The sequence below is a fragment of the Giraffa tippelskirchi genome, chromosome 7 (genome assembly GCF_054371585.1).
Source record: "Giraffa tippelskirchi isolate mGirTip1 chromosome 7, T2T-mGirTip1v1.2.pri, whole genome shotgun sequence".
In the NCBI taxonomy this organism is placed as follows: domain Eukaryota; kingdom Metazoa; phylum Chordata; class Mammalia; order Artiodactyla; family Giraffidae; genus Giraffa; species Giraffa tippelskirchi.
In genome coordinates, this window is record NC_137281.1 from 75,548,832 (window position 1) to 75,571,322 (window position 22,491).

General features: G+C 38.2%; 1 long non-coding RNA gene across 1 annotated transcript; it reads right to left on the bottom strand.

Moving 5' to 3' along the window:
* Positions 1–11,581: 11,581 nt before the first annotated feature.
* LOC145512310 (uncharacterized) lies at positions 11,582–16,852 on the bottom strand. Its single transcript, XR_014058465.1, has 3 exons — positions 16,657–16,852; positions 14,934–15,158; positions 11,582–12,245 (listed from the first exon to the last, which is right to left on the bottom strand). It is a non-coding gene; the product is annotated as an uncharacterized LOC145512310 (long non-coding RNA).
* Between the last annotated feature and the right edge of the window lie 5,639 nt (positions 16,853–22,491).

Consider the following 22,491-nt stretch of genomic DNA (forward strand, 5'->3'; position numbering starts at 1 on the left):
GAGCACTGGCTTTGGGTGCCCTGCTTCATGCATCGAACTCGCGTTGGTCATCTAATTTACACGTGGCAATGTGCATGTTTCAATGTTACTTTCTCAAATCATCCCACTCTCTCCTTCTCCTACTGAGTCCAAAAGCCTGTTCTTTACGCCTTTGTCTCCTTTGCCGCCCTGCATGTAGGATCGTCAGTACCATCTTTCTAAATTCCATATTATGTGTTAATATACAATATTTGTCTTCCTCTTCCTGACTTACTTCACTCTGTTTAATAGGCTCTAGGTTCATCCACCTCTTTAGGACTGACTCAAAAGCATTCCTTTTTATAGCTGAGTAATATTCCATTGTGTGTATCTACCACAACTTCCTTATCCATAAATCTGCCGATGGACATCTAGGTTGCTTCCATGTCCTAGCTTTTGTAAATAGTGCTGCAATGAAGTTAGCTGTAGTACAGACTGTGAAACCATATCAATGGAATTTTCATACTTTCTGACACTAAAAATATATTGGCTTATTTTGTACTTTGAATGGATCTTCTAACTTTCATGATTTTGTACCACCATATGTTGGTTATTTGGAAAATATCAGTCCACTAATTTATGCAGATCTTTCAAACATTGACATGTTTCATTATACAGTATTTAAAGAACACATTTACCAATCTTATCAGAAAACTTTAAATACTGGAATACTGTCAAGCTCATAGGGGCTAATACAAGTCTTCCAAACTTCTAATTTTCACTTGAAAGGTCAAATTTTTATCACTGGCATCAAAACTTTCCATTGTTTCCTAGAACTTTCCTTGAAAAATAACTTTGTTCATTTTTGAGAAAATATCTGCCAAACACCCAACTCTGAATAACCACAGTCTGTCAGTTGCCCTTGCAAGTAAAAATAGTATTCCATGAAAAAAAAAACCAGCTAGATCAGCTCACAACTTAAACAATCACACAAATGTTTTTCCTCAAGAACCACTATACTTTGGTATGCAGGCAAAAGTGTTTTATGTACATTTCCCATTTCACCACCAGAATATTAAAAAGATATATACTCAAGAGTTGAGACTTAATATAATTAATTTTTACTGATCAAAATGTTCTGAAGTGAAACTTTCTTTCTTTCCTTTTTACTGTAAGTATACAATGACTACTGGTACAGTTTGGTGTCGTTGTATTGATTCATTCTAAAACATGAAACAGCTTTTATCCACCATTGCTTTTGTACCATCAAACCAAATATCAACACAGCAAAAAAGGTTAATCATATCTTAGTCTTACAATGAAAATGGCTTTAACCTTCCAAATCTCCTCAAAGGGGACCCTCAGGTATCTTCAGCCTACCTTTTGAGGATCACTGCTCTCAACAATGTATGGAGGGAAGGCAGAGGTTGGGGGAGAGGGATAAAGTCTTTCTAAAAGCAATCCAGAATTGAAGAAAATGTGTTCTGAATATAAATGAGTGTTTAATTCATTTGGCTGTCCTTACAGCTTGACTTTAAAGAGCTACTTCATTTAGTTTTCTACTTTGCTTCTGGCCCTGATCTGAGACTGGCCTCAATGAGTAGTTTCATCAAGAGTCAATACTATAGCATTGAAACATGTATATTATCATATGTGAAACAGAACACCATGCCAGGTTCGATGCATGAGACAAATGCTCAGGGCTGGGGCAACGGGATGACACAGAGGGATGGGATGGGGAGGGAGGTGGGAGAGGGGTTCAGGATGGGGAACACATGTAAACCCATGGCTGATTCATGTCAATGTATGGCAAAAACCACTACAATATTGTAAAGTAATTAGCCCCCAACTAAAATAAATAAATTTTAAAAAATAAATAAATAAATAAATAAATAAGAGTCAATACTAGGCAAATGATGAAAGAAATTCCATGGCTCCCCAGCAAATAAATGCCTGTGAGGACTAGTGCCGTCAGTAATCTAAATAAAAAAGGAAGCCTCATGATCATCTGACTTTATATCTCCCTTTACACGTTTTGTCTACACCAGAATGTAAGCTACTCCAGACGTTCCTTGGGCTCCTTTTTTTACTCGCAGCTTTATCCTCAGTTCCTAGGACAGTTCTAGCTCATAACAGGCACTCAACAAATACTTATTGGATGAATGAAGGCAGCCCATATGAGCATATACAAGGAGTAAACTAGAAATAATATAATTCATCATTTTACAAACACATCCAGATGAGTGTTTCAATCTTCAAAATAATTAGAGAGACTACAAACATTTTCCAGTGATGCTCCAGCTACTGCTCAGGGTATTTTTTTTAAACACCAGAGAGGAAGTGCTGGAAATGCACTGCAGCTGGATTCAGAAAGACTGGCTAAATTCCTGGTTCTAGTAATTGCCACTGATATGAAACTGGGCACAGTGACTTAACCTGAGATTATCTCCTTAACTTAAAGCTGAGAGAGAAATAATTATCTCACAGAGGCATTGTGAGAATGGAATGAAATGAAACTTCATTTGTGAAAGTATCTAGCTCAGTGCCTAGCAAATAGAAAATGACAAGCATGTGTAAATGCCAGTGCATCAACATTTGGTATTGGGCTATCATATATCTAAAAAACATGAATTTTACTACATAAAATTGTCTGTATATATTATCTATCTACATATTTTAAAAAGCCTTAAACACTCTGTATATGGTCATCATCCAAGGCAAGGATAAATTCATCAAAGACATTGTCAAAAAAGGGGTTCAAGTAAAACTCGTGGAGTTCTGAAAGCTCATAAGGGTAGCTAGGGGAAACAGTCCCTGTGAAACTGAAGGAACTGTAACTGAATGAAAAATGAGGCATGGAACTGATAATAAAGTGGGAATGGTATTATTAGCTAAAATATTTTTTTAGTTATCAGAAAGAAAATTTTAGGGTGAAAACTTGACCCCTCATAGAATTCTAATTTTGCCAACACATACTACCTGAGATGAACCCCAAACTAAACTGGGTCTGAAAGTTGGAAATCACTTTATTTTCCAACTGCTGGGAATCAGTCAATTGCTGATGTCCAGGGGATGAAAATGGTAATGCTATTTCATCTTCTTGAAAGCCTCATCGGAAAGAATTGTAAGCACGTCAATAAAATAGAGAAACTGTGCATAATATTAATGCTTAATTTTTCACAAAATTTAGATTGCAAGTTTAGAAAGTAGAGAAAAGCAGCATGAAGACACACTGTATAAGTTCTTTAATACACTGTGACTAAGAGTTTGGATAACAGAAGAAAAATCTCTGCTGTTTCAATCAGAAGCTACTTCTTTGAATGTTACCTACATATCAAGTTCACTGCTCAGTAGCTTATCTTTCCTTACCTCTGATATCTCCCTCAGAGACTTAGAGTGGAAATAAAGTAAAAAATAATTCCTTGTCAGTTTCTTTTTCTATTCATAAATCTCCAGACTGAATCTTTAAAAATCATCCTCATTTGTGGGGAGACCAGAATTCTCATGAACTGTTGAAACTAAAAACTAAAAACGTTTGGGGAGGATATTTTGACATTATCTTAAAAATGCAAAACTGTTTAGCCAAGCAATTCTGCTTCCAAGAATATCCAAAGGACACAGACACCAGAAACAACTTATGTTCAACATAATTTACTACAGCATTAGGTGTAGAAATGCTGAATAGATGTAGAATAGAAAAAGACCAAAAACAACTTACATGTCCATCAACTGTTGTTTAGTTTCTAAGTCATGTCCAACTCTTTTGTGACCCCATGGACTGTAGCCCATCAGGTTTCTCTGTCCATGGATTTCCCAGGCAAGAATACTGGAGTGGGTTGCCATTTCCTTCTCCAACACGTCCATCAATAGGGCATTTAAATAATTTATATTATATGCATACAATGAAATACTATGTGAAAAGAATGAAAAAGCTCTTTGTGTACTGGTGTAGAAAGCTCTCCAATACACATGAAAAAAAGCAATCCACAGAACAGTGGAACAGAATGTTAGTTACCAATTTTGTACAAAAGAAGTGAGAAGAATATATAATTACATTTGTTTACAATGCAGTTTTTAAATCTTTAGCATATACATGAAACTAATGAATATCTGTTAAAAAGGAGAATTTCAATGTTTGGCAACAAAGGCAAGAGGAAGGCTTTGTACTACAGATCTTCTCATGTTTTGATTCTTTTTTTTTTTTAATTTATTACTTTTTTTAAATTGGAGGCTAATTACTTTACAATATTGTGGTGGTTTTTGCCACACATTCACATGAATCAGTCATGGGTGTACATGTGTTCCCCATCCTGACCCTCCCCATCCCATCATGTTTTGATTCTTTACCATATAGATGTAGTACATACTCTAAAAAAATTTACCTTTAAAAAAATCTGGCCTCTCTAACTGGGGGAGCCAACTTCTACTTCCTGGATGAGCCACCAAAGATACGCTCCTGGCAGTATCGAGAGGTGACAGCAGCTAGCTGGGCATACTGTTATGGTTGCTGACCCTCTGGGGCCCTTTTGGCTCCTGCCCATCTTCCAGGCCTTCACCTTCTACTCTGGGTCCTATATCATTTCTGAGCCTCCATCATCCTTCTAAGAAAGCTGTGCACTTAAAACTGTAAGGCATTTTTCTGTTTCTTGTCATGAAACACCTTGACCGATATACTTTCAACAAAAATGTGAGTTACCTGTTATGAGCAGGGGAGGATACACAAGTATAAAATACAAATACAGTCACTGTTCTCAAGGAGATTATAATCAGATTTAGAGTCATAAAGAACTAAAAAATATGTGTTAATGAAGGGGATGGTCAGAGGACAAGGAAAGAAATCAGCGATTTGGAGTAGCCAGGGAAAGCTAGATGATGTGGCTCTCCCAGGAAGAAATTACCATATCTGCCCTCCCAAGCAGAATTCATTACTCTTTACAACTGCCCTTTTTTATTTATAATACTATTAAAGTTAGCTGTTTATATACCAGTTTCTCCCACAGTCTCCACTGTCTGAGTTTCTTGAAGAGAGATTTTTAAGAGACTAACTTGTACCAGAAAAGTTCATTCACCCATTAATTCCACACACAGTGCTAGAAACTGGTCATGAGTATGATATGAGCCAATTTTCAAGGTATTTGCATAAGGGTGAGAAAGAAGAAAAGGCACAATGGTATTAGAAAATGGATAAAGGTTTCTTATAGGGGAGTAATAAATAAAATTGGTAAAATACACAGCAGACATTATTTTGGCCACTGAAGACCATGCTAAACATCAGGAAAGGTGGCATTCTCATAATGGCTACAGAAACAAATAGGGAGTGCAGATGAATGAAGTGAGTTGGTTAAAAGAAGTAGAATCATGCAAACTGGAGTGAGTCTATGCCTTGCCTAAAAGCATTCAAATTTAAAAGCAAAAAGAAAACGCACTTTGTAGTCACTAAATAGTTTGCACACCACAGACTTCTGCTAGGCCAGGGGGAGGTTTTGAGTAAGAAGGAAGCAGGATCAGAAGGATGTGTTAAGAAAAACCAAGCAGTAGCACAGATAGAGAGAAAGTTAAAAAGCTCAGGAGGACAAGCAAGAAGGAATAAGGCTCTGAATTAGGATAAGAGCAATATTCCTCAATAGGTGAAATCATTAGATAAAAAGTTTAAATAAGGAACTAAACAATGAAGGTAAGGCTGTCACCACTTGAACCCGTTGATCAATCATGCCATTACCAAAAGTGAAAGAATAGAGGCTGCGACAAATGCTACGAAGAAAAACTCCACAGGGACAAGACCCAGCTCCACCTACCACTGAGCAGAAACATGAGATTAAATTAGATGCTTGCTCTATATGACTCTTACAGATCTGATAATCCACAATAAGTTTGGTCTAAATGTGTTTAAAATGTCACAGAATACTGAGGGAAAATGGATTTTTTAATGACATAAATTTCTTATAAATATACACATATATGAAGAAAATATATAAAAATAACAATGCTTCATTTTAAGTGGCATATAAATGAATTTTTAAATGCTTTTTGTTGATTTTGTATATATTTTAAGGTTTCAAACTATGACCTTTATCTAAATTCTCCAATTCCATTCCTCCCATTCTCACTTAAATGTACTCCAATCATGCTTGTGCCCACTTAAAATTTCATGAGACCACTTTTTTTAATTAATTTATTTTGATTGGAGGCTAATTACGATATTGTGGTGGTTTCTGCCATACACTGACATGAATCAGCCACGGGTGAACATGTGTCCCCCCATCCTGAAACCCCTCCCACCTCCCTCCCCATCCCACCCCTCTGGGTTGTCCCAGTATGGAAAAGCTCTAAAATCACCAGGTTTGAGTGCCCTGAAGAAACCACTTTTTAAAAGAAAGTTGTGGTGAAATACAAATAACAAAATTTACCATCTCAAACCACTTTTAATGTACAGTTCAGTGGCATCAAATACATTAAGTACACTATTGTTGTGAACATCACCACCACCCAACCACAGAACTCTTTACGTCTTACAAAACTGAAACTTAATATGCATTAAGTAATAATTCCCATTCTCCACACAGTCCTGATAACATCCATTCTACTTTCTATATATATGAATTTGAGTACTCTTGGTACCTAATGTAGGTGAAGTCAAACAATACCAGTACTTTTTTGACTGGCTTATTTCACTTAGTATAATGCCCTCAAGGTTCATCTAAAATGTAGCATGTGTCAGAATATCCTTCCTCTTAAAATCTAAATAATATTCCATTGTATGTATAAACCACATTTTACTTAATCATTCATTCATCAATGGACACCTAGATTGTTTCCATCTTTTGGCTACTGTGAATAAGGCTGCTATAAACATGAGTAAACAAAATGTCCTCGAGTCCCTACTTTAAGTTCCTTTAGGTCTATATTCAGAAAAGCATTTGCTGGATCATTCAGTAATGTTAGTTTTAGTTTTCTGAGGGATCACTGCACTGTTTTCCATAGCATCTGTACCATTTCACATTCTCAACCACACTATACAATACAGGGTTGCGATTTCTCCACATCCTGGCCAAATATTTATTTGTTTTTCAAACAGTAGCCCTCTTACTGGGTATGAGGTGTTATCTCACTGTGGTTTTGATCTGCATTTCCTTAATGATTAGTATTCTCTATGGTTTTATCAAAAGAACATGTGAGCCAACACGAAGAACTCCTACTGGCCAAAGATGGGATACCCTGAGCATCAAAATAAATATTAAATACAACAGACTAAAAAACAATGAATATATAAACCTCAAGTTTGTAATGATAGTTTAAAAAAAAAAAAAAAAAACCTCCTCTATGAACACTACTGGAAAGAACTAGGGCATACATGACTTATTCTGAAGATTGACAGTTAAAAGGCAAAAAAATATGCATTTATCTTGTCTTTTCTATACAAAATGTATTTTAGGACAACCAAATAACTCTAGTTGATAAAGGAATTCCAGCTCATAAATATGAAAAGAATAACAGAATTAGGTGGGAAATCACCATTTTGTAAGCCTTGGTGAACTAATTGCTTCAGGCAATATTTATAAATGGACAAAACCATTAGATAATGTTGATGGGAAAATGTACAATGGAGGTCAGGCTGTCACCACCTGAACCCACTGATCAACCACTGCACCACTGAAAGTAAGACAAGCAAACATTTGTGCCACCTGGTATGATAGATACAAACCATACAGCACCACCTATGAAATATTCATGCCCAAAAATGTTGAACCCAAATCTGATTACACTAATATAATAACCACTAGCTACATGTAGCTATTTAAATTTTAAAAAGTAAAATTAAAAATTCTCAACCACAAATGCTCAAAGCCACATGTAGCCACTAGGAAGTGCAGATACAGGACTGTTCCATCACTGCAGAAGTTCTACTGTATAAAGCTGCTCTGGAAAGAAATATGGAGAGGGAAAGAAATAAATGACACCAGAAAGAAGCAAAAAGAAAAGACCAGAACACAGAGCATTATACAGAACAGTAAGTGGGTGGCCGGGGAAAAAGGAAGAGAGGAAGAAACTACTTTAGATTTTAAGACTTAAGATATGAAATGTCCAGAAAAAGAAAATGTATACAAAGCAAAGCAGATCAGCGGTTTCCTGGGGCTGGAAGCTGAAGGACAGAAAGACTGCAAATAGTCTAGAATAAATTTGGGGGAGTATGGAAAAGCTCTAAAAGTGGCTTGTAATAGTGGCTGCTCAACTGTATATAATCACTAAATTTTGTGCTAATCACAAAATTGCATGCTAAGTCACTTTAGTCATGTCTGACTCTTTGTGACCCTATGGACTATACAGTCCATGGAATTCTCCAGGCCAGAACACTGGAGTGGGTACCCTTTCCCTTCTCCAGGGGATCTTCCCAGTCCAGGGATTGGATCCCAACCCGCATTGCAGGCAGATTCTTTACCAGCTGAGCCACAAGGGAAACCCAAGAATACTAGAGTGGGTAGCCTATCCCTTCTCCAGCGGATCTTCCTGACCCAGGAATCAAACCAGGGTCTCCTGCATTGCAGGTGGATTCTTACCAACTGAGCTATCAAGGCACCATCTAGGAAGCCCCATTAAATATTACCAAACTGTTAAAAAGAAGTAATAAGAGATAGTTATAACATATGGCCCCTTCATAGATCACAGCCTTGTCGTGGTAAAGCAGCTGGCATAACTCAATAAAGCTATGAGCAGGACCTAACAAAAGCAGAAAAGATTAAGAAAATGAGGTAAGAATACACAGAAAAGCTATACAAAAAAGGTCTTAATGACCTAGATAACCACAATAGTGTGCTCACTCACCTAGAGCTGGACATCCTGGAGTGTGAAGTCAAGTGGGCCTCAGGAAGTATTACTATGAACAAAGCAAGTGAAGGTGATGGAATTCCAGCTGAGCTATTTAAAATCCTAAAAGTAGATGCTGTTAAAGTGTTGCACTCAATATGTTAGCAAACTTGGAAAACTGAGCAGTAGCCACGGGGCTGGAAAAGCCAAGTTTTCACTCCAATCCCAAAGAAGGGCAATGACATAGAATGTTCAAACTACCATACAATTGCATTCATTTCACAGCAAGGCAATGCTCAAAATGCTTCAAGGTAGGCTTCAGCAGTATGTGAACCAAGAGCTTCCAGATATACAAGCTGGGTTTAGAAAAGGCAGAGGAACCAGAGATCAAATTGCCAACATTCACTGGATCATGGGGGGAATTCCAGAAAAACATCTACTTCTGCTTTATTCACTATAGTAAAGTCTATACAGAAATGGTATGGACCTAACAGAAGCATAAGATATTAAGAAGAGGTGGCAAGAGTACACAGAAGAACTATACAAAAAAGGTTTTAATGACCCAGATAATCACAATGGTGTGATCACTCGCCTAGAGCCAGACATCCTGGAGCGCAAAGTCAAGCAGGCCTTAGGAATCAACACTATGAACAAAGCTAGTGGAGGTGATGGAATTTCAACTGAGCTTTCAAATCCTAGAAGATGATGCTGCGAAAGTGCTGCACTCAATATGCCAGCAAATTTGGAAAACTCAGCAGTGGCCACAGGACTGGAAAAGGTCGGTTTTCATACAATCACAAAGGCGAATGCTAAAGAACACTCAAACTACTGCACAACTGCACTCATTTCACATGCCAGCGAGGTAATGCTCAAAATCCTTCAAGCTAGGCTTCAATAGTATGTGAACCAAGAACTTCCAAATATATGAGCTGGGGTTAGAAAAGGCAGAGGAGCCAGAGATCAAATTGCCAACATCTGTTGGATCATAGAAAAAGCAAAAGAATTCCAGAAAAACATCTACTACTGCTTCACTGACCACGCTAAAGCCTTTGACTGTGTGGATTACAACAAACTGTGGAAAATTCTTAAAGATACAAGAATACCAGACCGCCTTATCTGCCTTCTGAGAAACCTGTATGCAGGTCAAGAAGCAACAGTTAGAATCGAACATGGAACAATGGACTGGCTCCAAATTGGGAAAGGAGTACTTCAAGGCTGTATATTGTCACCCTGCTTATTTAACTTATATGCAGAGTACATCATGTGAAATGCCAGGCTGGATGAAGCACAAGATAGAATCAAGATTGCCAGAAGAAATATCAATAACCTCAGATATGCAGATGACACCACCCTTATGGCAGAAAGTGAAGAGGAACTAAAGAGCCTCTTGATGATGGTGAAAGATGAGAGTGAAAAAGTTGGCTTAAAACTCAACATTCAGAAAACTAAGATCATGGCATCTGGTCCCATCACTTCATGGCAAATAGATGGGGAGACAATGGAAACAGTGACAGACTTTATTTTCTTGGGCTCCAAAATCACTGAGCACGGTGACTGCAGCCATGAAATTAAAAGACGCTTGCTCCTTGGAAGAAAAGTTATGACCTACCTAGACAGCATATCGGAGAAAGCAATGGCACCCCACTCCAGTACTCTTGCCTGGAAAATCCCATGGACAGAGAAGCCTGGTAGGCTACAGTCCATGGGGTCGTTAAGAGTCGGACACGACTGAGCGACTTCACTTCCACTTTTCCCTTTCGTGCATTGGAGAAGGAAATGGCAACCCACTCCAGTATTCATGCCTGGAGAATCCCAGGGATGGCGGAGCCTGGTGGGCTACCATCTATGGGGTCGCAAAGAGTCGGACACGACTGAAGCGACTTAGCAGCAGCAGCAGCAGCAGACAGCATATTAAAAAGCAGGGACATTACTTTGCCAACAAATATCCATATAGTCAAAGCTATGGTTTTTCCAGTAGCCATGTACAGATGTGAGAGCTGGACAATAAAAAAGGCTGAAGAATTGATGCCTTTGAACTGTGGTGCTGGAGAAGACTCTCGACAGTCTCTTGGACATCAAGGAAATCAAACCAGTCCATCCTAAAGGAAGTCAACCCTGAATATTCATTGAAAGGATTGATGCTGAAGCTCCAATACTTTAGCCACCTGATGTGAAGAGCCAATTCATTGGAAAAGACTCTGACGCTGGGAAAGACTGAGGGCAAAAGGAGAAGGGGGCAGCAGTGGATGAGAATGGTTAGATAGCATCATCGACTCAATACACATGAATTTGAGCTCAACCTCCAGGAGATAGTGGAGGACAGAGGAACCTGGCATGCTACAGTCCGTGAGGTTGCAGAGTCGGATATGACTTAGCAACTGAATAAGAACAAATAATGTATAGACTCTGTTTGGACCTGATTCAAATGAACTAATTCTAAAAAAGACATTTTTCAGACAGGCAACTATGATTATAGATTAGAAGATAAAAAAATAACTTAAAGGACTTCCCTAGTAGTCAAGTGGCTAAGACTCTGTGTTTCCAATGCAGAGGACCAGGTTTGATCCCTGGACAGGGAACTAGATCCCACATTCTGCAACGACGAGTTCTCATACTGCAACTAAAGATCTGCATGCTGCAAAAAGACTGAGGACCCTGAGTGCTGCACTGAGATTCAGTGCAGCCAAATAAATATTTTTTGCTAAAAATTACTTAAAATGGCTTATCCATTTATATTTTTAGAGATGTATATTTAAATATGTGCAATGTGTGAAGTGTGCTTTAATATACCAAACAGAAAAATTATGGCAAGAATAATAAATGAAGCAAATGGAATAAAAAATCTTTATTATACCTGGGTGATAGATAAAGGGGAGTTCATTGTTCTCTCTTCATCTGTATATGTCTGAAATTTTTTTATAATTTAAAAAATTAATGACTACAATAACATGCATTCACAGTCAATGCTATATAAACAAAGTCAATGATGAGTTTGTGATTCTCCAATATTATCAGCAAAGAGGATACTAGGCTATCATTTTTAAAAGTTTCCATTTTAAAACTAAGTCCCCACAGTAAAAAAACTAATTGGTTATATTTAAATCACCATTTAAAACTCCAAAAAACTGTTTAAACATACTCTATGTGTTTTGAGGGAGGAGGAACTGTATATATTCTTTTTTTTTGTTTTCTATTAGTTTAGTCGAATCTCTGCTCTTAACATACTTGACACTGCCCAGGTCATGAAATAAATCCATCAGGATTCTCAGTGACTACCCTGTGATAAATATGCCTGGTACCAGTGCAATGTAGTCAACCTTTACAACAGCTATCTTTTTGTGCACATCTGCAGGCTTTTTATGCACATCTTCATACACAATCCACAACCATGATCTGCATTAGAATTAATGAAACAGCACATCTGACCAGGTCCACCAGGTGTGATGTAGAACCATTTTCGAGATCTTCAGGGAACTGAAGATACCCTAAGGAGAAAGTATGGCTAATTTCAGATCAGGCACTGGATAAACTGTAAGTGATAAGGCAGTTGTTTCCTCAAACAGCTATGACATTGCTGGAGAATCTGTGTGTATGTATAACTACTTTAAATTATAGTTGATCTACTCCTGAACCCTCACTACATCTCCCAAATAGCAACTCTAAATGACCAACATATAGTCCCAAATTTACATATGGATCCAATTTAAAACCTCATATAAAGGGACTCTTTGGTTAACACTGACAGAGCAAATCATTGAAGTATGGATTAGAGTAGTGGTATACAGCAAGCACCGAAATACTAGACCTGAATAGCACATCCTTCTCATTCTATACCCCTGGGTCATTAACACATTCTTCCTCATGTCCCCCTTCCCCATTTTAAAAAACCTTTACTTAGAAATCTACATAGAAACCCAATGGCTAGGTAAGTTCTCCCATTTATCTCTTCAAATGCCCTCAGGAGTACTCACCACCAAGTTACATGGTACAAATCCATAGCGACACCACAGAGTGAAGCTCCGTGGAACTCAGCAAGAAGCAAAGGAACTTGATTCTACATCACCCTAGTCTAGACTTGCACAAGTCCATATTGTCCATAAAGCTTTCCATAATGATACACAAAATAGTAGCCACTAGGCTCTTAAAATATGGCTCTTGTGACTGAGGAAGTGAACTTTTAATTAACTTTTAATTTAGCTTAAATAGCCAAATGTAAGGAACTTCCAAGACCTGGGTTCAATTCCTGGGTTGGGAAGATCCCCTGGAGAAGGAAATGGCAACCCACTCCAGTATTCTTGCCTGGGAAATCCCATGGACAGTGGAGCCTGGAAGGCTATACTTCATGGGGTCGCAATGAGTCAACACATGATTGAGGGACTAACACTTAACACTCACTTAGCCACATGTAACTGGTAATTGTCATACTGGATAATGTGGCTATGAGCACAGAACTTTCTTTTGTTGTGTTTTCACTCAGTTCACTTGATATGCACAAAAGAGTCTTTTAAAATAATTCCTTTCTCTCATCTATACACACACAGAACACTAATACATCAAATCTTAATAGTGCTTAACTAGGTGATGGGACTACAGAATCAAGCATTCAAATATATTTTGAGTGAATAAATGTGTTTGGACTTAATTCTTACAATAAACAGGTAATATTTATCAACAGAAAAGACTATGTTATCAGAAAAATGACTAATACTATAGTCATTAAACCTATAAATAGGAAGACATTCTCCAATATGAAAAGTACACAGAGGCAGAATGTAAAATATCACCTATTTTTTGGTACAAATATTAAAAAAATTAAATGGGCACCCATATAAGGAAGGAAAGGGATCACAAACCAATGAAAACAATCAGAGGAAGAGATTTTAAGTGGATTTCATTCATGTTGCTTTGCATTAATATTTACATACAAATAAAGCTTTTGAAAAACAAAGTTGAAGAGTAATGAGCTCTAAAGGACAGAGCATAGGAATATCATAAAATTTAAATGCTAGGAGCAGATGACTACCCTATATCAGCAGTATAAGAAGGATAAGAAGGCAGCAGAAATTCAGGGGCAGGAGCATGAGTGTTGCCTGTCTAGACGAAACAATAGGATTATCATAGGGGAGGAAGAAGGAAACTCAAAGCAGAATATTACACAGTAAAAAAAGGACTCTGGGGATTACAAAGCCAAGAGATAAAAATAAGGAAGAAAAAGAGGAGAGGGCTTTTCCAAGGGACCGGTGAGGGAAGAGGACTTCTTTCAAGCTAGTTCAGTTCAGTCACTCAGTCGTCTCCGCCTCTTTGCGACCCCATGGACTGCAGCACGCCATGCCTCCCTGTCCATCACCAACTCCTGGAGTTTACTCAAACTCTGAGTTGGTGATGCCATCCAACCATCTCATCCTCTGTAATCCCCTTCTCCTCCCATCTTCAATCTTTCCCAGCATCAGGGTCTTTTCAAATGAGTCAGTTCTTTGCACCACGTGGCCAAAGTATTGGAGTTTCAGCTTCAGCATCAGTCCTTCCAATGAACACCCAGGACTGATCTCCTTTAGGATGGACTGGTTGGATCTCCTTGCAGTCTAAGGGACTCTCAAGAGTCTTCTCCAACACCATAGTTCAAAAGCATCAATTCTTCGGTGCTCAGCTTTCTTTATAGTCCAACTCTCACATCCATACATGACTACTGGAAAAACCATAGCTTTGACTAGACGGACTTTTTTGGCAAAGTAATGTCTCTGCTTTTTAATAAGCTGTCTATGTTGGTCATAACTTTCCTTCCAAGGAGCGAGTGTCTGAATTTCATGGCTGCAGTCACCATCTGCAGTGATTTTGGAGCCCCCCCCAAATAAAGTCTGTCACTGTTTCCACTGTTTCTTTAAAGCCAGGAGGGAGATAATTGGCTGAAGTGACTCTGCAGCCCAGCCCTTGGGTTTTACCAAGGAGAAGCCAACAATATAGAAGGTGTCTCTATGTACTTAGAAGCTTTTAGGCAATCAATCTCTAAAGCAATCTGTAAAATCTTGGTAACTCTAAAAAAGCTGATATCTGAAGATGGGATACCAAGAGAGGGAAAAAATTACAACTGGTACTTTTGCTGCTGTGTTCTTATTGGGAAATATGTCCAACAAACAAGAGTATATATGCCATTTGAAGAACAATTTAAAAAATACCTGTGTTCCCACCTCCCAGATGAAGAAAGTTTTCCTTTACTCCTTTTCTCTCCAATTCCTGGAGCAGCCCCAAACAACTACAGGAGATTTGTCTGGGGTCCGTCTCAGGTGTGGTATAACTTCCTTAAATTGTAGAACTGCCCTGGGCAAATGATCTCCAACATCATTCTCAGCTGTTTCGTTATGCTTAAGTTTTTCAGATGGATTAAGATAAAGACATTCTTTCTACAACAAAAGAGTTTTAAAGGAATGAGTTAGCACACCGATTTAAATCTTGTCAGTCAAAATGTAAATATTATCGGCTAATTTCCTATTTTGAATGAGGAAAAGGATTTGAAAGTCCTGGCTCTCAAAATTCACAGGAGGAAAGAAAGTTGGAGGCTCACAATAAAACTCCACATACCTTACCAGTTTCTCCTGGGCTTTAATGATTTGCCTTCATCCATATATAAGAAGAGGTTATGACCAGAGATGCTTCCTAGCCTATGTACATTTGCTCACCTGAATGCTCTAGCGTGCCCATGTTTCTCCTCCCATAACACCGTGGCAAGGCATTGCCTTGGCAACTGAATAAATATGCTGACACTGTCCCACACTAGCTTCTAAGTAGCTGTCCAGTTGCATTGCTAACTTTACAGAAGTCACTCAGTTCAGTTCAGTTCATCGCTCAGTTGTGTCTGACTCTTTGTGACCCCATGAACCGCAGCACACCAGGTCTCCCTGTCCATCACGAATTGCCGGAGTCCACCCAAACCCATGTCATTGAGTCGGTGATGCCATCCAACCATCTCATCCTCTGTCATCCCCTTCTTCTCCTGCCCTCAATCTTTTCCAGCATCAGGGTCTTTTCAAATGAGTCAGCTCTTCGCATCAGGTGGCCAAAGTATTGGAGTTTCAGCTTCAGCATCAGTCCTTCCAATGAACACCCAGGACTGATCTCCTTTAGGATGGACTGGTTGGATCTCCTTGCAGTCTAAGGGACTCTCAAGAGTCTTCTCCAACACCACAGTTCAAAAGCATCAATTCTTCGGCACTCAGCTTTCTTCATAGTCCAACTCTCACATCCATACATGACCACTGGGAAAACCATAGCCTTGACTAGACAGACATTTGTTGACAAAGTAATGTCTCTGCTTTTTATCTGAATCCAACCAATCCAATCCAAACCCAAAGAGTGCTTCTTATAGGAGACTATGTCTTGGGTTTTGTTTTGTTTTTCCTGATTTCTCCTTTTCAGTTAAATGCATGGGATAGCCATACTTTGAAAATGAAAGTGTCAGTCACTCAGTCTTGTCCGACTCTCTGTGACCCTATGGACTATAGCCCACCAGGCTCCTCTGTCCATGGAATTCTCCAGACAAGAATACTGGAGTGGGTTGCCACTTCCTTCTCCAGGGGATCTTCCCAACCCAGGGATCTAACACAACTCTCCCGAAGGGCAGGCAGACTCTTTCTCACTGAGCCACCAGGGACTACCACCAACTGCCATACTTCACTGGATGATACACAAGCCCCATGGCACTAATGATTTCAGGACAGGGATGAGGCTTCCCTTGCACAGCCATATTTGTCTATGGAAAGTTTTAATCTGCATGTTCCAATCTTTCTTTCCTCTCTGGAAAATAATTCCACTGCAGCCCCAACTTCTTCCCTAGTCCTATTACAAAGAGGTTACTGTGAGTGGCAGGACCTCTTCAGCAGAACACTAAGGTTTTATGCTTACCTTTTTACTCCCTTTAACACAACGCTGACTTGACTCAAAATCAGATCCTCTCCTGCCAGATAAAAGGACAATACCTTTAAAAGAAACAGACTAGACAAAGGCTAGTGCAGGCCCCTGATTAACAGGTATTTTTTAATTGATATGCCCACATAGAGTTCAAACATTATGTGTTATAAATGGTGAGCACGGGGAAAGAACTTCAGATATCATCTGAAGAACAGAACCGCACAGTTGCTAAGAGACCATCCAGTCAGATAATGGCTAACCAAGGATTACAACTATGTTTTTCAAACTGTGCTGCATTTCTTCAAGGTCCCCAACTATAACAGAGTAGAGTCAGGACAAAGATTGATATTTTACAACTAAAAGAAAACCTATCTCCCTGAGAAGTAGCAACCTCCTAACGAGCAACCCCTACCAGAACCTGAAGGTCCTGCTTTGCAGTTCTGCCTAAGGAGAAAATTCTCATCATAACTCTTCAACCCTGAAATGTCTCAGAGCATACAACCAGTTCTCAGGGAAGCTACCAAGTTTAAAATGAAAATGAAACTCTTAAGTCTTCCAACAGGGAAATTCAAAACGGCTGGTTTCCTGGCAAACATGTGCTCCTCCCTCTATTGTGCAAAAGAATCCAGTCACTGGAGTTTCTAAGAGTGGCATATTAACTCTTCCAAGATACCTGAGCATCACTTACTAAATTATCTTTTCGAAGATGGTACATAGGCCCTCAGTTCTTTGGAAAAGGTAATTAGCCTCCCACAGGTGGCCAGTTTACTCCAAGTGAGCAAGGAGCTCACCACAGAATGAGCATGGTCTCTTTTGGTGAGAATGAATTTATTATTTTGCTTGTTATCAGGAGTAATTCGTTTGTTTTTCACCTAATGTAAGCCCTTTAATATATGATATTTTAAAAGTGGTAACTAGTCCCAGAGATATGACAGACAAATAGCAAGTGCAATAAGCTGGGAGCTTTAACACCAACATATCTGAAATTCAACTTAATAAACATCTACTGAATACCTAGTATGTGCCAGAGTCTATGTTAGATGTTGGGGAATTATACTGCTCCAGTTTATCCAACTGGGTAGTAGCAGTGATCCTGATGCCACTGTATCTGATTATGAATGGCTATTAACATGAGTATGGCAGACAGTCCACCATGGCTTGTCCTGGTCATTAGAGGCCTGAATCTGATCAAGGGCTTCAAGTTTAAGAGGACGGGTGGAGAATTTAGTAACAATACAGGAAACCAAACACAGTTGACAGATGTGAAATGAGACCTACAAGGAACAGTCAGAAGAATTCTACTAAAGTGGAGAAGAGAATCTCAAGGGTGACACTGCCATCCTCTGTGCCCCAGTTCCTTCAGGCAGCCTTGCCCAGGAATTCTATCTGCAAGGAGGTCCTGCTTCTTTGAGTTTCCACTTCATTTAAAATATGGATCAGAGTACTGAGCACTTGATCAAATCATTAAAAACTACCTTGTACAGTTTTCTTTTTAAAATATATTTGTCTTGTCCCCTTAATTACATGGTAGGTTTCTCAAGAGATTGGATATCATCAATTTCTCTAGCACCCTCCCACCTCCATGCCTTGTCAATAAGCACACACAAAAAAACCGCTGACTTCCAAGTATGAAAAACATGTTAAGTAAGAGAACTAGAGATGTTTGTAACAGGGAAAATAAGATTGTGGCAGAGATATTTTGCTCACTGACAATCCACGTGCTCCCCTACATTTGCCAGCCCTCTTGCAATTAGGGAAAGCCATCTAACTAGCTCTTGCTTATTGGATCTTGAACAGAAGTTTGGACCAAAGCTTCAGAGTCAATTCACACCCTCAAGTTCTTTCTTTTCCTTCCCCAAAGATGAAGGAAACCCCATAATGAAGTAGTCGAGCCACAAAATGAAAACAGCTTGGATCACTGAGTCACACATGAAGGGACGGTGTCCACAAGAATCACTTCACTTACAGTGGAATTTGTATAAGCAAGAACAAACCGTAGTTATGTTCAGCCAGAGAGGTTTCTCTGGTTCCACAGCATAGCCCAGTGGCTATATTGACTGATATAAATATTAATAAAAGACTAAAAGGAAAAATAATTTCAGTACTAAGAGGTGTAATAGAAAGTCCCCAATGAGGGAAGACTATAGAAGAAAGAGCATGAGGCAGACTAAGCTCAATCTTATAGAAAAACACAAATGAACTTCTTGGCCAAGCCAATCCCTACTGGAAGTTGGGCCAATAATAGAGGTTTTGTGTTCAACCAGAATCTGCCAGTCCACTTGGTGAGAAGTGAAAAACAGACAACTGTGGTCAAGAAATTTGAACAATGTGTCTTCAAAGAGCCCTTCAAATGCTAAGATTTTATAATTCTCTGATTGACAGAGGGTTAGTAATATGTGGAAAACAGAAGGGTGAGAAATAGCTTATCTTGAGTTGTGACTACTTAATATTACATAAAAGCAACATCAAAAGATATCCCATAAAATCTTGCAGGGACAGAGAAGAAACATACTGGAAGCACCAAGGGAGTTAAGGATCCTCTCCCTTGTGGACAAACCATCCCCTCTTCACGTATAATGCCACCCACCGCCAAGTGTTCCCAGAGTTAGTTCCCAAGTTTCCTGCCACCTCAGCCCAGAGATGTCACAAGGGGACAACTTCTTTGATAAAGATTGCTCATACAATAAAGAGCCTCTCAGTGGCACACTAGAACTATCATGAAAGAATTAACCTCTAAAGAGAGGATAAAGTTTAACAGGAAATGAGTGTTCCTAGACTCTTGAAACCATGTTTAATTTTATCACAGTTACCTATGAGTCTAATTTCTTTGTAAAATAGAGATTATAATATCTACTTCATAAAGATGCCATGATGATTTAAATGAGATAATGCCCCCTATCAGCTGAAAAATGGGGTGCAAATGTAGGCTATGGAGGAAAAGTAATACATACTCTCAGAAAATGTTATTTCTGAAATCAGTATTGGAGTACCTAATAGCAGACTAAGCAGGTGATAACTAATAAAGCAAGGGCAGCAAAAGGAGAGACAAACTCAACTTCATTGAGCTCACTGAGAATTCAGAAATTAGAAAATCTAGAAAGAATTTAATTTCAGTATACCTATGTTTTGTGTTTTACAATTTAGTATTTCTAATTTCATAAGAATCACATATCTTTTCAGTGCTAAGGGCTTCTAAGAGTTCTTAAACTGACCTTGATTGGGTTCATCTGAAATAGAATCAATAAGGATTATGAGTAAAAAGCACGTAAAGTCCTGTGACATTTAAATGAAAGACATAAAGAATATATAGTATATGTGTCTTATTAGTTAATTATATATTTCTTGGTACTTGCGAATTACTTCAACTCAGAACTAAGAGGAATTGTGGCAGCAGGAGCAACTGCAATAAGTATATCTATAATTCAAGATAGCTTTAAAGATAGACACTGGGATGTATGGGATATCTGATCACGTGGATGCAAGATGCAGCTTAACCGCACAAACTAATTGTGTCTGCCTAAAGACTGATTATGACATTGTCAAAAGCAAAAGAGGGTCCTCTGTGTAGCTCATGCCTGAAATTCCTTAAAAGTATGTTCCAGTAAGTTGTACAAATTCATGCCTTGTTTTGATAGAGTATGCATGAGGAAAAGCATTGTTCTGTTTCTCTCTGTAATGACCACATGTAAACAGGCCATGGTTCCAGTACCAAATGCTCTGCACTGATGAGAGTCAGCAGAGAGCCAGGCAGGGGGTGCCCCCCTTTGCTGCTGCTTTCATTTTTAAAATGAATCATAATTTCTTCATTGGATACGAAGATGGGTTTACAGCTATTAGCCATCATATTAATAATTTAGAAAATACATGCCCAATCACTTGTGTTCTTTCAATTCCCTACAAACACAGCTGCAACCCACATTAGAAGCGAGGGTGAATGGATATTTTTCAGATGAGATATTTGGGTTGAATTATTAGGGTAGCCTGTACTACAAAATTACTAATAAACATTGCTTCTGGCTCAATTTAGTCTGAACTCAGTGAACCTAGCCAATGGTGACAAATCAAAAACTTGGAAATGCCCGATGAATGAATCTAACTAATCAAGGAACCCTGTAGGAAGTAGATGCCAGGATTAATGAGCCAGTAGTTTCACCATGCCATGCTGTTATTTCTTCACATAAATGCCCTCAGATGAGATTATCTTTATGTCATGAAAAGGAAAAAAGGAAGGTTACATTCTTTCAACTGACAGGTTAACTACTGCCATTACTAGAAGATACATCTTTGTGGGTTAAGTTTTTTCTTTACCCTAAAAATTAATATGTGAAGTCCACAACACAAATTAAAAACACTTTCATTTTCAAGGTAAGCAGTCACTGATGACATCAAACATAAATTGCCTCAAAGTCAGAACTTCTCTACATTTTCCATTTACATCTACCTTGATTTACCCAAATTGCTCTGCATGCTATTTTCTATTCAGTATCTAACGTCATCTCTAGTAGGCTAAATTCCTATATTCTGTTTCTCCCACCATCAACAAAAGGTAAACTAAGTGTGACATCATTACTATGCCATCACTTGCATGCCATGTGTGATATTCAGTACCGATACTGAAAAATAAAGATACAAAGATAAAAGCGCGTATTCAAATAAATCAATCATATAGTTACATCATAATAGACTTTGACTTTTTCTAGCTAGCACGTGGTGATGGTATTCAATGCCAAAAAAGACTACTCAGCAAAAAGTACAATTCATTAGAGGCAGGACATCTGACATGCTGTACTTATCTACCTTGTTCTCTGATATTATTCATCGTCATTATCTCTATTCCCTTATGGAATATAATTAGTTATTTTTAAAACTTTAAAACTTGAACAGTTTTGAGTCAGAATTGCTGATAAGGAGTAAAAAAGTAATATGAAGCATGACTCTGTTGTTAGTTTTTTTTTTCCTCCCTCAAAATGCAGAAATCTCTCAGGCTTGTGATTGAGATTCTTATTATCTGCTTTTTATCACTGCTAAACTGTCAACCTTCACAATTTAGACCAGGTTGCCTTCCCTTATGCTAATGGCATCTATGACATTAGAACGTTCAGAATTCTTAATACAAAAATCCATTGCCACAGAAACAAATATTATTCCAGAGTCAGGTCAAGTGAAAAACTCTGCACACTTTCATTATAATATTGATAAATAACCATTACATTATGAAATATAAGTATCTTTGAAAGCATCTATCACTTCAGTTGATTTGCAACTTATCAGTGTTCTGAGTTGCCCCATTTTTTTCAAATGAAAGTCCCATTTCCCTTGCCTTTCAGAAATACAATTTTTAAAGATTCCACTTAGCATCCTTTATTGCATTCCTACATCATAAAGTTATGCTTTATAGCAGCATAAAAAAGCTGTAAAATTAGCATCCTTGTAAACAACCTTCCAAGCTCAGTGGTGAAACAATGTGTGATTTGTACTGATCTCTTAAATGTGACTTGAGATTACAGTATCCACAAATTCAACTTTATAAAAAAAAAAAGCACTAAGCCAAGGGAGAATATGACAAAATGCAAAAACAAGGAAAAGTATTTTTCATCTATAGATATTTTAGAAATTTGGTTATCACACTGCTAAATTAAAATCTAGGATGAGTTCTAAAATATAAAACTGTTCCATTTTTATATGAAATCCCACATGAGCCTGTTTTTATCTTCTTTAATATTTTAACATTATATTAAATACCCTTTAGAAATACCCTTTAACATTATATACCCTTTAGAAAAAGTAGAACTGAAATATTGTGTGAATCCCTTTAATTAAAATTCCTAA